Raw genomic sequence first — 11022 nt, forward strand, 5'->3', positions numbered from 1 at the left:
TACCTCCATTTATATTACTGAAGTGGGAGCTCCTGAAAGGTGGAGATGGAGAAAGAGAGGGAGAATTTTGCAAACAATTGGAAATGTAGAGAAGAAGGATGAAGTTCAAGTGTTCCAATTTCCAAGTTAGAAATTGGAAACAGTTTCCCAAAGAAGCAATTGCATAAATAATGGCCAGGTCCTATAATAATACCGGTGCTACATTTTAATTACATTTTGATTTAGGCAGAATCTTTCAGGTTGGCTTTGTGTCCTAACTACATTCATCACACAGGTTTTATAGGGAAATACGTTCCAAGTTCTAACAGTGGCTTACAAATGAACTTGTAGAGTGCAACCTGTTTGCAATTTGGGAATGACTAGCAATTTTTTTATTTTTATTAATAGTTCATTAAAAATATTAGAAATGGAACAAGGAATTAGTAACAATACATTTAGAACTATAACATATACTTGCTTTTAACCTTTAAAAAAGTTTGGTAGGTGATGGAAAACGTCGCTTGAGACAGCTTAACATAGATCAATTAGGGCTCAGGACATTGAACAACTGTGTTAAAATCAACAGGATTTGTGAATTATTAAAAATGAAGACTGTCAGAGAATCCAGGAAAAAACTGACAAATAGTGGTTAGATTTAAATAGCCTTTACTGCAATTGGTATTGTTTAAAAAAAAAAAAAAAAAAAACCAAATCAATTGGGGAAAACTTCTAGACATAAGCATTAAGACTAGTTGTCCATAATAACACCACTTGTGCTTTCTCAAACAATTGCATTCTGAAGCTAGCACACTTACCTATAAGAATTAACAAGCTATATTTTCTTCCTCTAGCCATTAACATATTCCTCAACAATGTGTGTTTTCCGAAATTAAACTTCAATTTAATAGTCTCCAAAGACAGTGAAAGATATCATTCATTCATTAATTAAGTTAATCATCTGAAAAATGAAAACCAGATGTCAATAGTTCCTGTATCTAGTGAAAGATGTAAAAAATAATTAATGAAACAGTGCAAATTATATGACAGTAGGGATTTCACAGAACTAATAAATATAATCCATAGGCATTAATTATATCATCCTCATAATTAAAAAAACTTCAAATAAACATTGACTACCCTTGATTCTTCACATTAAGTTTAAATGTGTGATATATGCTAAAAGTTTAAAGTTTTGTGCAAAATATCTAATAAAAATGTGTAATTTTTTAAAATTGATTATATCTATATCTACATCTATATCTATATAGAGAAAGCATAAAATATAGTTTATCATATTAAAATATTTTTCATTAACCTAAATAGAACAATATTATCAGAGAAAAGTTCTATAGCTTGACAACATACCCATTGTAACCATTTATCCTAGAATTCTTTTTTATTGTAAATATGAACCACCCACAGTATCCAAGATTCCAGGACTTTGGACAGGAGAATTCTGAAGTGCTATTCAAACTGTGTAATTCTGAGAAACATATTCAGAAAAGCATCTCAGCTCATTCATCTATTCAAAATAGTATGTTTACTACATAAACAGAAAATAAGGTTAACATTGCATTATTCTAAGATAAAGTATTAAAGACTGATTGTTTGAGAATATGAATATACCTATGATTAGACCAAGGTAATGACAAATACATTAAACCAAGAACCATCAAAATAAAATAATCATCTGCCCAAGTCTGCCTGTCTGTCTGTCTGTATGTGTCTCTCTCTCTAATCTATCATATACTCCAGCTGTCAGAAGTTCATAAATAAAACATAGTGATCACTCTACAGATAAATAAAAATCAATATGAAAGGGGATTTCTAATGTGTAGTGATTAATGATAAACTAACAGTGGTTTGCCTACCATAACATGCCTGAAATTTAGAGAACAAGATGATTACTCAGTATTCCATTATTTCAAAAGAAATATTCTTATTTTATGTTTGTTTTTGTTTTAACCTTTTCCTCAATAGGCTCTTACAAACACCAGTACAGACAGACAAGGTATCTCCATTTTAAAAAAAAAAAACCCTATGGTTATGTATGTTTGAGAAATACTGCCCACGGAACTCATTGAAAAGCAATATACTTTGTATTTGGTTAGAAATATAGTATTATACAAATTTAAATGATTTTATAAATCTAAAAAAAATTGCAATGATAAATATATTTTTACTGAATTTTTTCTCTCCTACAATTTCTGATTATTTTCTTTGTTTCTTAACCAAAACTAACTGATCTAAAGAATTTAGAAAAAACATATTTACAAAATGAATTGGTATAAAATTATAGCATTGTACTTTGCTTTGGTTAATTTAAATAGTGAATTACTACATTCAAAGATTATATTACTTCCTTTAATGTTAAAATATCATATTTTCAACCACTCATTCAATATTTATGAGGAATATTTAAAATTTTTGACTCAAAATGAAATGATATCTTATCATTAGTAACCTAATGTGTATGCTTTTAAGTCTTTGAATGTAGATAAGGAAGAGTTAATCAAAAATGTCTGACTAATATATAATTTTCCTTTATTATTTCTCAATGATGTATCCTAGCAACAATGAAAGGCTAGTCTTTGCTTTCTGCTCTTCTTGGTAAGAAAATAAAAATCTTGTCTCAGAAGGCTTATTTATTATAATTATGAAAATAGTCAGAAAGAAAATTGACCTGATCACTCATTTAACTTTTTTTGATGGGGAAAAAAGCCAACGGAATTAATATGACTGAATGTTCAATGTAAAGGGAAATTTGAGTACTCATATTTCAAAGCAAGATTGTTTTAGTGAGTTCTAATATTGACAGTGACAATATTTCTTATTTAGACATACATTTGAAAACATTAACCTCAGTTAATTAAAAATGTTTTTATAGTGTGGACATCTTACATAAACTTAAACTAAAATTATATATGCACAATGAGAAGTCAGAAGAAAAAAAATATCTGATATATATACATATATATTAATTATATATCAAGAAAAAATTTAGTTAAACCTGAATCTCAAATAGTTATAAAATCATTAATATTTGCTACAGTAAATTTTTATTTTTTCTAAAAAGAATTCACGTAATTTTAGAAACTTTGCATTCTGGCAGTTGGAGGATATTCCAATGCTTAAAAAAAAAAAGTTCTAAATCGTATCCTCATCTTTCCAGATTGTTTACAACATTTTCTAATTGAGTGTGCTATTCATGCATGACACAGACATGGGTTACCAGTGGTGAGTTTTGTGACCAGTTTTCATCTAAGCTGTGATTCCCACTTCTTCTAAGAAAGCAGTTGTATAAGAACAATCATTTGCAGTTGTAAATTTAATTATATTTTAACAAGTCTGAATGCTAACAGAAAATCTAATATTGAAATCTGCTTGCTAGAGAGCCAGTTTCCCTAAATCCAAACTGTAATAAAAAATATGCCAAAATATTTTGGACAAAAAAAGAAAGTCTGATTATTAGGTTGAACGTTTATGTTGAGAAGCAGTTCAGCCCAGTGGGCAAAGGCAGTGTCTCTTATGGTCAGGTGGTCAGACTTAGTTCCATAGCCTGACTCAGCCATGTATTAGCTACTTGTCGTTATTTTGGTCACATCTCTTTCTCTCAGAAACATCACTTTATTAACTACAAAATGAAAATTGTAATAGTACAGAGAAGAGATGTTGGTGTTTTCTACATTTATGGAGAAAATACAACATATGATGACATCTGTCTTAGTGCACGAGAACCTAAATTAGTCAGCAACTCCACAATTTTTTTAAAAAAGTGTCTCAGCCACCGAAATACCAAAACCTCTATATAATTGTGAGAGTAAATAAAACAATGCAAGTAAAGTGTTTTCCTACATTTCTGTTTAATTGCAACTTTTTAATGGATGTTATCATTTTTTTTATGATTATTATTAGAAATCTGATGCCAAAGATACCCAGTAGGTGAAATGGGCGGCGGGGGGGAGGTGGGGGGCGGGGAGTACACATGTTGCTATCCGACAGTAGTAATTATTCTTATCTTGCATTATCATTTACTTTAGATTTGCAAGAAATGATACTAATTGAAAAAAAAAAAAACGTTTTTGGTGCATGTTTTGAATTTACCTTCACTTAAATGATCATTTTAATAGGAAAGAAACATCATCTTCATTTATCAGTAGTCTATATAGCTCCTAGCAGATAAATATGCTCATTTTCCAATATTACATGACAGTAAATATATAATGGATTCAGTAATTCAAATAAAATAAGTATGTTTTGAGGATACCTGGTGTCTTCTTTTGTTTTTCTTAATGGCTACATTTTAAAACTCAAAATGTGTGAGTTGAATCATATGCTACTTCTGTCTTCTCTTTTAAACATGAACAAACACAGGCTGACTTTGTTTGGGTCTGCGGTACATTTTCACTCTGGCTCACAACCTTTTAGGGGTCCACTAAACAGATTTTCTCTTCTGCTAATGTATCAGTTAACCTCCAGAATGCGGATAGTTTATTTTCGCCTCAGGAAATAAATCAGTCCCAATGTTGCTCAAGAACTGTGGTCGAAATGGGATGTAATAAGGGGCAAATGTAAAAAGCGCTGCTTGCAAATTGGTATTATTTATATTTGCTGAGGAAATACAATATACTATGAAATATATCTTAGTGAACTGGAACCCAAATTAGTCAGCGACACCACAATCATTCTTTTACAGTGTCTCGGCCACCTAAATAAAAACAACTCTATGTAGGTTTCTATTACCCTAGAGTGCAAACAAGCACATTTTCCTTAAGGGCACAGAGCAGTGGCCTCTGCTCCATTAAGCTCCGTGTTATGAATTGATGTCGTAGGGATATATTTGCTTTTCTTAGCTTCAGAATTGGACTATCACCATTGCACTCTTGCATGTAAGTTCACTCGTTATGAATTCACAAATGGATATGGTCAAAGATTATTCTAGGCAATCAATCAATACTCCTTTACTTATATTAATAATTAACAAACTTTATAGGCATGATGGGAAAAAAATGAGAGACGATAAGTATTCTAATATTGTACTGTACTACAAAAGTCAAATAAAAATACAAGAATGTCTGAAGGCACTATATGCTATAATTATCTATTCAAAAGCACTGATGTAAGGCACACTATGTGTCCTAGGAATTGGAGGTGAAAGGTACACCAACTAGAAGAAGACTAGTCTTTTGGATCTTAAAGTCTAGGTAATGGGGTGAAGACAGCTGTCAACCTAATAACTATGTAAACAATTATCATCTAAAAATATTCTAAATTGTGGGAAAGAAAAGTATAGTAAAAAACATATAAAGGAGGATTTCCTTCTGGCCTGGGAAAAGCACCCATCCAGAAGCAGAAGTGACATCTGAGCTGATGTATTTAATTTGGTACCTATTAAGTACACAGATTGGAAGCAGGGAGAAAATTCTAGGCAGAGAGTAGAGCACCTTCAAAGAAACAAACAAAAAGCTATTGTGGCTGCCTCCAAAAAAGCAAGGGCTAAGGGGTTGGTCAGTTGAGAATAGAAGTTAGAGATCTAAATTGCTGCCAGCTCCAGGCTATCTTTTAGATTATGTTCTTATCCACAAACTTTGGCAAGCCATGGAAAAGTTCGTGGTAGCTCAGTGTCACAATTAGATTCACATTCTGATTAAAAACCTCTCTGTTCTCTGGGTGTAGCGAGGGATGGGGAAGAGATTTTGAATCTAGATAAAATATGATGGTGATAGGAAAGGAGGTGCTGATGGTGATGATAGAAAGAAGGGACAGATAGTGAAGATCATTAGGAAATAAGATTTCTTATGGACTGAATGTTTGCATGCCCCTCAAATTCATAATTCGAAGCGCTAACCCCTAATATGATAGCATTTTGAATTGAGACCTTTGGGAGGAAATGAGGTTTAGATGAGGTCATGTGGAAGGGGGCCCCGCGATGACATTAGTGTCTGAGTAAGAGGAAGAAATACTAGAGCTCACTTGTTCCCTCTGCCTTGTGAGGGCACAATGGAGACAGGAGGAGGACTCTCACCAGAACTGGATTTGCTAGCACCTGGACCGTGGACTTATTGGTCTCCAGAATGTGAGAAATAAATGTCTGTTCTGTAAACCACCTAGTATTTAGTTATACTGATCTGAGCTGATTTAAAAATGCCATAGAAGAAATAAACTGGGTATAGGATTAAGGAGTGAGTTGCCAGGGATTATTTTTAGATAATTTGTTTGAGCAATAGATACCATAGAGAAAAGGATTCATGGAACAGCCAGTATTGAGGTTGGTGGGAGTGGGGTGGTAACCACACATTCAGATGTGGTGTCAGCTAAGCAGCTAGCAGCTCTGGAAAGGAGAGAAGGTATCCCTTACAGATGCTCTTTGGGAGTCATCAATCCTAGATAATGATTAAAGGCATGAGTGAGGATGCTCAGGAAGAGAGCATAAAGTAAGAAAAAAGAGATCGAGATTTGTTTATTAACAACCTACAACATTCGAAAGCTTTGTAAAAGCGCCAGAGCAGCCATCATTATGCAGTAACGAGGCCAGATACTAGATGAGTTGGTTGGGAATATTGTCAAGTTTAGAGAATAAAATCAAACAATTTTCTCACTGAAGCTAATTTTAGAGATTATTGCATAGTTTCTCTATGCCAATGTTTCCCTTCATCCCCAAAAGGTTATTTCACTTGCGAGTGATGAAAGAAGAAGAGCTGAATTATTTTTCTAATAACCTATTCTGTGTTATGAATGCGTAAGCGACACATGCTATGAGAAAGATAATGTATTCATGAAAGAATGATGAAAACCTGCCTAAAGACAGAGACTGGTTCTGGCTTAGCCTGGATGATGAATGGCAGCATGTGAAATGCTGTAGGTATGAGGGAAGACTAGTGCTCAGTGTCATGAGACACAACAAAAGGAGAGGGGACATTTCAGATAGTTAGAAGAGCAAGGCCGTGAGGGGATCTGAAAGGGAAGGATGGACCCGAGTCTGAGGAAGTAGCTGAATCCAGATGATTCTCAAGAAGCTTGAAAGCCAGCCAAGGGTTTTACACATTTCTTAGAGATAGTGAGGAACCTTTGAAGCATTGGGTCAGGTAAGTGGCAAGAAAAATATAAGTATTTTAAAGAAAATCAATCCCTTTGCCCATTACTGTGGAAAGAAAAAATCAAGACAAATGACAGAAAAGAGGTACTGATTTTTTTGAAAGCAGAAATTGATGTATTGAGTGTGTGCACAAGATACTTTTCTATTTTTTACTAGAAAAGTGTCAGGCTCTTCTATTAGTCACTATTTCAAGAATACCTAAAATTATAAATAATTTAAGTGAGATGAATTAAAGAACATGTAATGCTTGTCACTCCTTTTCTTATGAAATTCCTGATTCTAGAAAGAGAAAAAATGCAAAAGTGTCCATTAAAACGATAGCTACCCTTATGTTTTTGAGAAGAAAATTTTTTAAAAAAAGAGAGAGGGAAGGAGAGAAAGCTATTAAACTTGTAATAGGAAAGAATTAGAGACTTATTTTGAAAATGTTAATGAGCTCTTGGTTCTGGATTTTCAATGAATTTGACTTTGCCTAGACATTTGGTCATAAAACAAACAGAACTTTTTTATTGTCGTTACGGTTTAAACCTTGGTCTAAAATTGGAAGTGGGCATGTATCAACAGTGCAAGACGATATGAGGATGTTAGGAGTGTGCACCACTAAGACTAGAAACTGATTCTTCAGAGGTGTTCACACATAACTAGATTAAACCTGTCTTAAAAAAAAAAAAAAAAAGGAATGCTATGACACATTTGTTATATTAGAAACAAAACCTGATAGTGTCCTGCAGGACAAATTACCATAACTTTCAGTATCTTTTACTGCAGAAAAAAAAAAAAAAATCATCCCATTATCGATTTTGTTGTAATGTAAAATGCCTGGGCTCCCAAAATCAGTTGTATAAAGTTATATACTCTGCCCAGTCATGTGATCCTCATGCTCCCTGTAAGAAAATATAATTAGCAAACATTGATGGACTGAGCAATCAAATATTTGCTTATTTCCATATTTGGATACATCCATCTACCTAAGTATATATACGCGCACACACTACTAAATATTTTTGCTCCCTTTGTGTGATTATTGTCAGCAAAAGTGGTTAAAAATCTGAATGAATAGCCAGAAAGAGTGTGGAGGATGTCAGAAATAATAAAAGCAATTTAAATGCTGTAGTTATTCGAGCACCTAGCAATACTGGATTCTTTAGGGTTCTGAAATCATTATTTGCCACCAGAAAGAAAAAATACCAACTCAATATTTCATAGTTGCTGGAGTCAACACCTGTGGAAAGAAATTACTCATATACACAAACAATCACTTTTTGGGCAAACATGAGTAATATTAGAGTGGAAGTAAGATGGTCACTTTATTTTCATGGTGACATTGTTGAAATTAGTTTTTCTCTACTACAATCTTAGTTGTGTTTTGCTACTTGAAAGAACCAATAAAAATCACTTATATGATCTATGTAATAGAGTCACATAAGGAAAGAAGCATTTCGACTTTGTAGAAGTATGCTAAAATCTCTAGTTTTACTACAACGCCCCTCATAGGCTCCATTCCCACAATATAAGCCTCCATGCACATGTTGGGATTTACCAGGTAATGTCTGAAGGCCCCGCTCTAGCTATTCCTCTGCTGGAAAGCTTTTCTTTCAGATATCTACATGGGCCATCCCTTTTTGTCTAAGTTCTTGCTCAAGCCCTAACTCCTCAGTGAGATACATCTTGACACTGGTACTTAATACTACAACCTGTAGCTCCGCAGTCACCGTACTCCCCATCTATCTTACTCTTCCCTACATTTTCCCCATGCACATATCTAGCATCTTCAAAATACTATATGATATACTTATTGTTTATTTTTTCGTGCCTCTCTGCTAGAATATAAGATCCGGGATCTGCGAGTGCCGGGTAGTTGTCCTAGATCACTGATATACTCCGTCTATGATATAGTGTCAGAAACTAAGAAACACAATAGTTTGCTTTGCTCCTTTTAAAATTAAGATTGCACATTTATTCTCATAAAATTTTATTTTTGCTAAGTTTCTGTAGCCATTCAAGTCTGTGAAGGGTATTTAATTTTTTGATCTTGTTATTCAACATATAAGATAAACCTAGTAACTTTGGTGAACTTGAGTATTGTACACATATGGTTTTAACAGAATTTGTTGCTAAGAATTCTCTTTCTGACAGACAAGGCCAAATAAAGAACTGTGCAACATGCACACATTAATCAAGATGGTACTGTCACTATAAGCAGTTTTAATAAATATTCTATTAAAACAGTATATATTAATAATCAGTGCAATCCTCATTCCCTAAAAATGTTCCCAAACTATTTTGAGAAAATATGTCAGCTACATGACATAGATATCAACATAATCATGTCTACATTTTAAGTTAATTTTATAGTTTCAAAATTATGTTTTTTTTCAGTTTGATGCACCTGAATCATGGTGACATTATTATTACTGTCTTTTTAAAGAGTTAACTGTGGATCAGAAAATAAAAATCTCTTGACATAATAGTAATTAAAATCCACTATTTTTATTCTATAGCCATGCCACCCTTAATAAGCCCGATCCCGTCTGATTTCAGAAGCTAAGCAGAGTTGGGCCTAGTAGCACTTGGATGGGAGATCACCTAGGAAGACTGGGTGCTGTAGGCATAACAAATAAAAAATAAGAGACTGTAAGCTGACAAGGTCCTTGCAATCTGTGAGGTCAACCAAGGGTTGCCTTGTCAAAAAAAAAAAAAAAGAATCCACTATTTTATGTGCTTTAAAAACTGAGGAATCTTTTGTGTCAAATATATTCTGAGATGTTTTTCGTTCTGTATTTTCCAATTTATTTAGACAGTGAGGATTTAAAAATCACATTTATATGTTCTTTTAGAATCATGACCCTGAAGATTTAAACTACTCTAAGCAACTGAAGGGCTCAGCTTCCTAACTATGAGCCAGTCTAGAATAATAGAAAAGACTTTAGGTTAAGATTTTAAAAGCTTGGTTTTACATTTTCATGTCTCCGATTTATGGTTCTGAGACTTGGAAAAAGTCTCAGAGGTGCAATGTCTTATCCTATATTAAAGGCAGCAAGTGATACTCATTCAGTTTACCTCCCTCTCATGAGTCAACAAGAACTAACAGATGCAGGCGCACACTAATACACATCATATTAAGGCAAAAACTTACAACTGTAAGCTTTTTGAATGGAGAGAGTACTACATTATTTATTTCCTCAATATCTAGAAGAGTGTATAGGTTGATATTCTAAAAATACATGCTGAACTATAATGCATTACATAATGTGCTCAAAAATCCATTTTTATCACTTAGCTCTTTGATGCAACTGAACAAATTTGAATGAAGCCTCTGTGATGGCTAAGTACTGATAGGCATTAAGCCTTATATAGAAAAAGAGAGAAGGGGGTTGTGGGAAAAAGGGACTAGTAATGAAAATCCTGTCTTTAGTAGCTCATAGTCCTATTGGAAAGTGAGCAATATTATAATTCTCTAAAATAATATGTGCCTCGATGCTCTAGAATCATCTTTCAAATAGGGAGAATTTTTTGTACTAATGAAAACAAGTACATGTTCTAGGACATGAATGTACTCTGTCAAAATATGTCAGTGTCAGCCTGCATCTCTGATTTTAAATGGGACGATTTCAGAAAATGAATAATTTCCAATATGACGATTTGACTGTAGAAAATTGATACGTCCAAGAGAATGTGAACTGACATTTACCTTTAAAAAATTATTTAGCATTTATGAATTTGATTTTATTGCACTCTGTCATCAGATTTTTCATATATAAGAAATAAGGTTTTAAAACTCATAGAAAATCTTGGAAAAATGTTGAGCAACATACAATATGCCACAATAATTCCTTCATGAGTTAGCAAACATAATCCATCATGACATATGCTTAGGTCTGGCCATAATATATAAAGACTTACAGATGCAGAATAAAGCAAAGATCGCTTTTGTTTGTTCAGTAGTG

The 11022-nt window shown here is 33.3% G+C and overlaps 1 pseudogene; it reads left to right on the top strand.

The window, feature by feature from the left end:
- Nucleotides 1-9568: 9568 nt before the first annotated feature.
- Nucleotides 9569-9686, top strand: LOC111737488 (annotated as a pseudogene).
- Nucleotides 9687-11022: the final 1336 nt, after the last annotated feature.

This window comes from Pteropus vampyrus, unplaced genomic scaffold (assembly GCF_000151845.1).
Source record: "Pteropus vampyrus isolate Shadow unplaced genomic scaffold, Pvam_2.0 Scaffold27, whole genome shotgun sequence".
In the NCBI taxonomy this organism is placed as follows: Eukaryota; Metazoa; Chordata; class Mammalia; order Chiroptera; family Pteropodidae; genus Pteropus; species Pteropus vampyrus.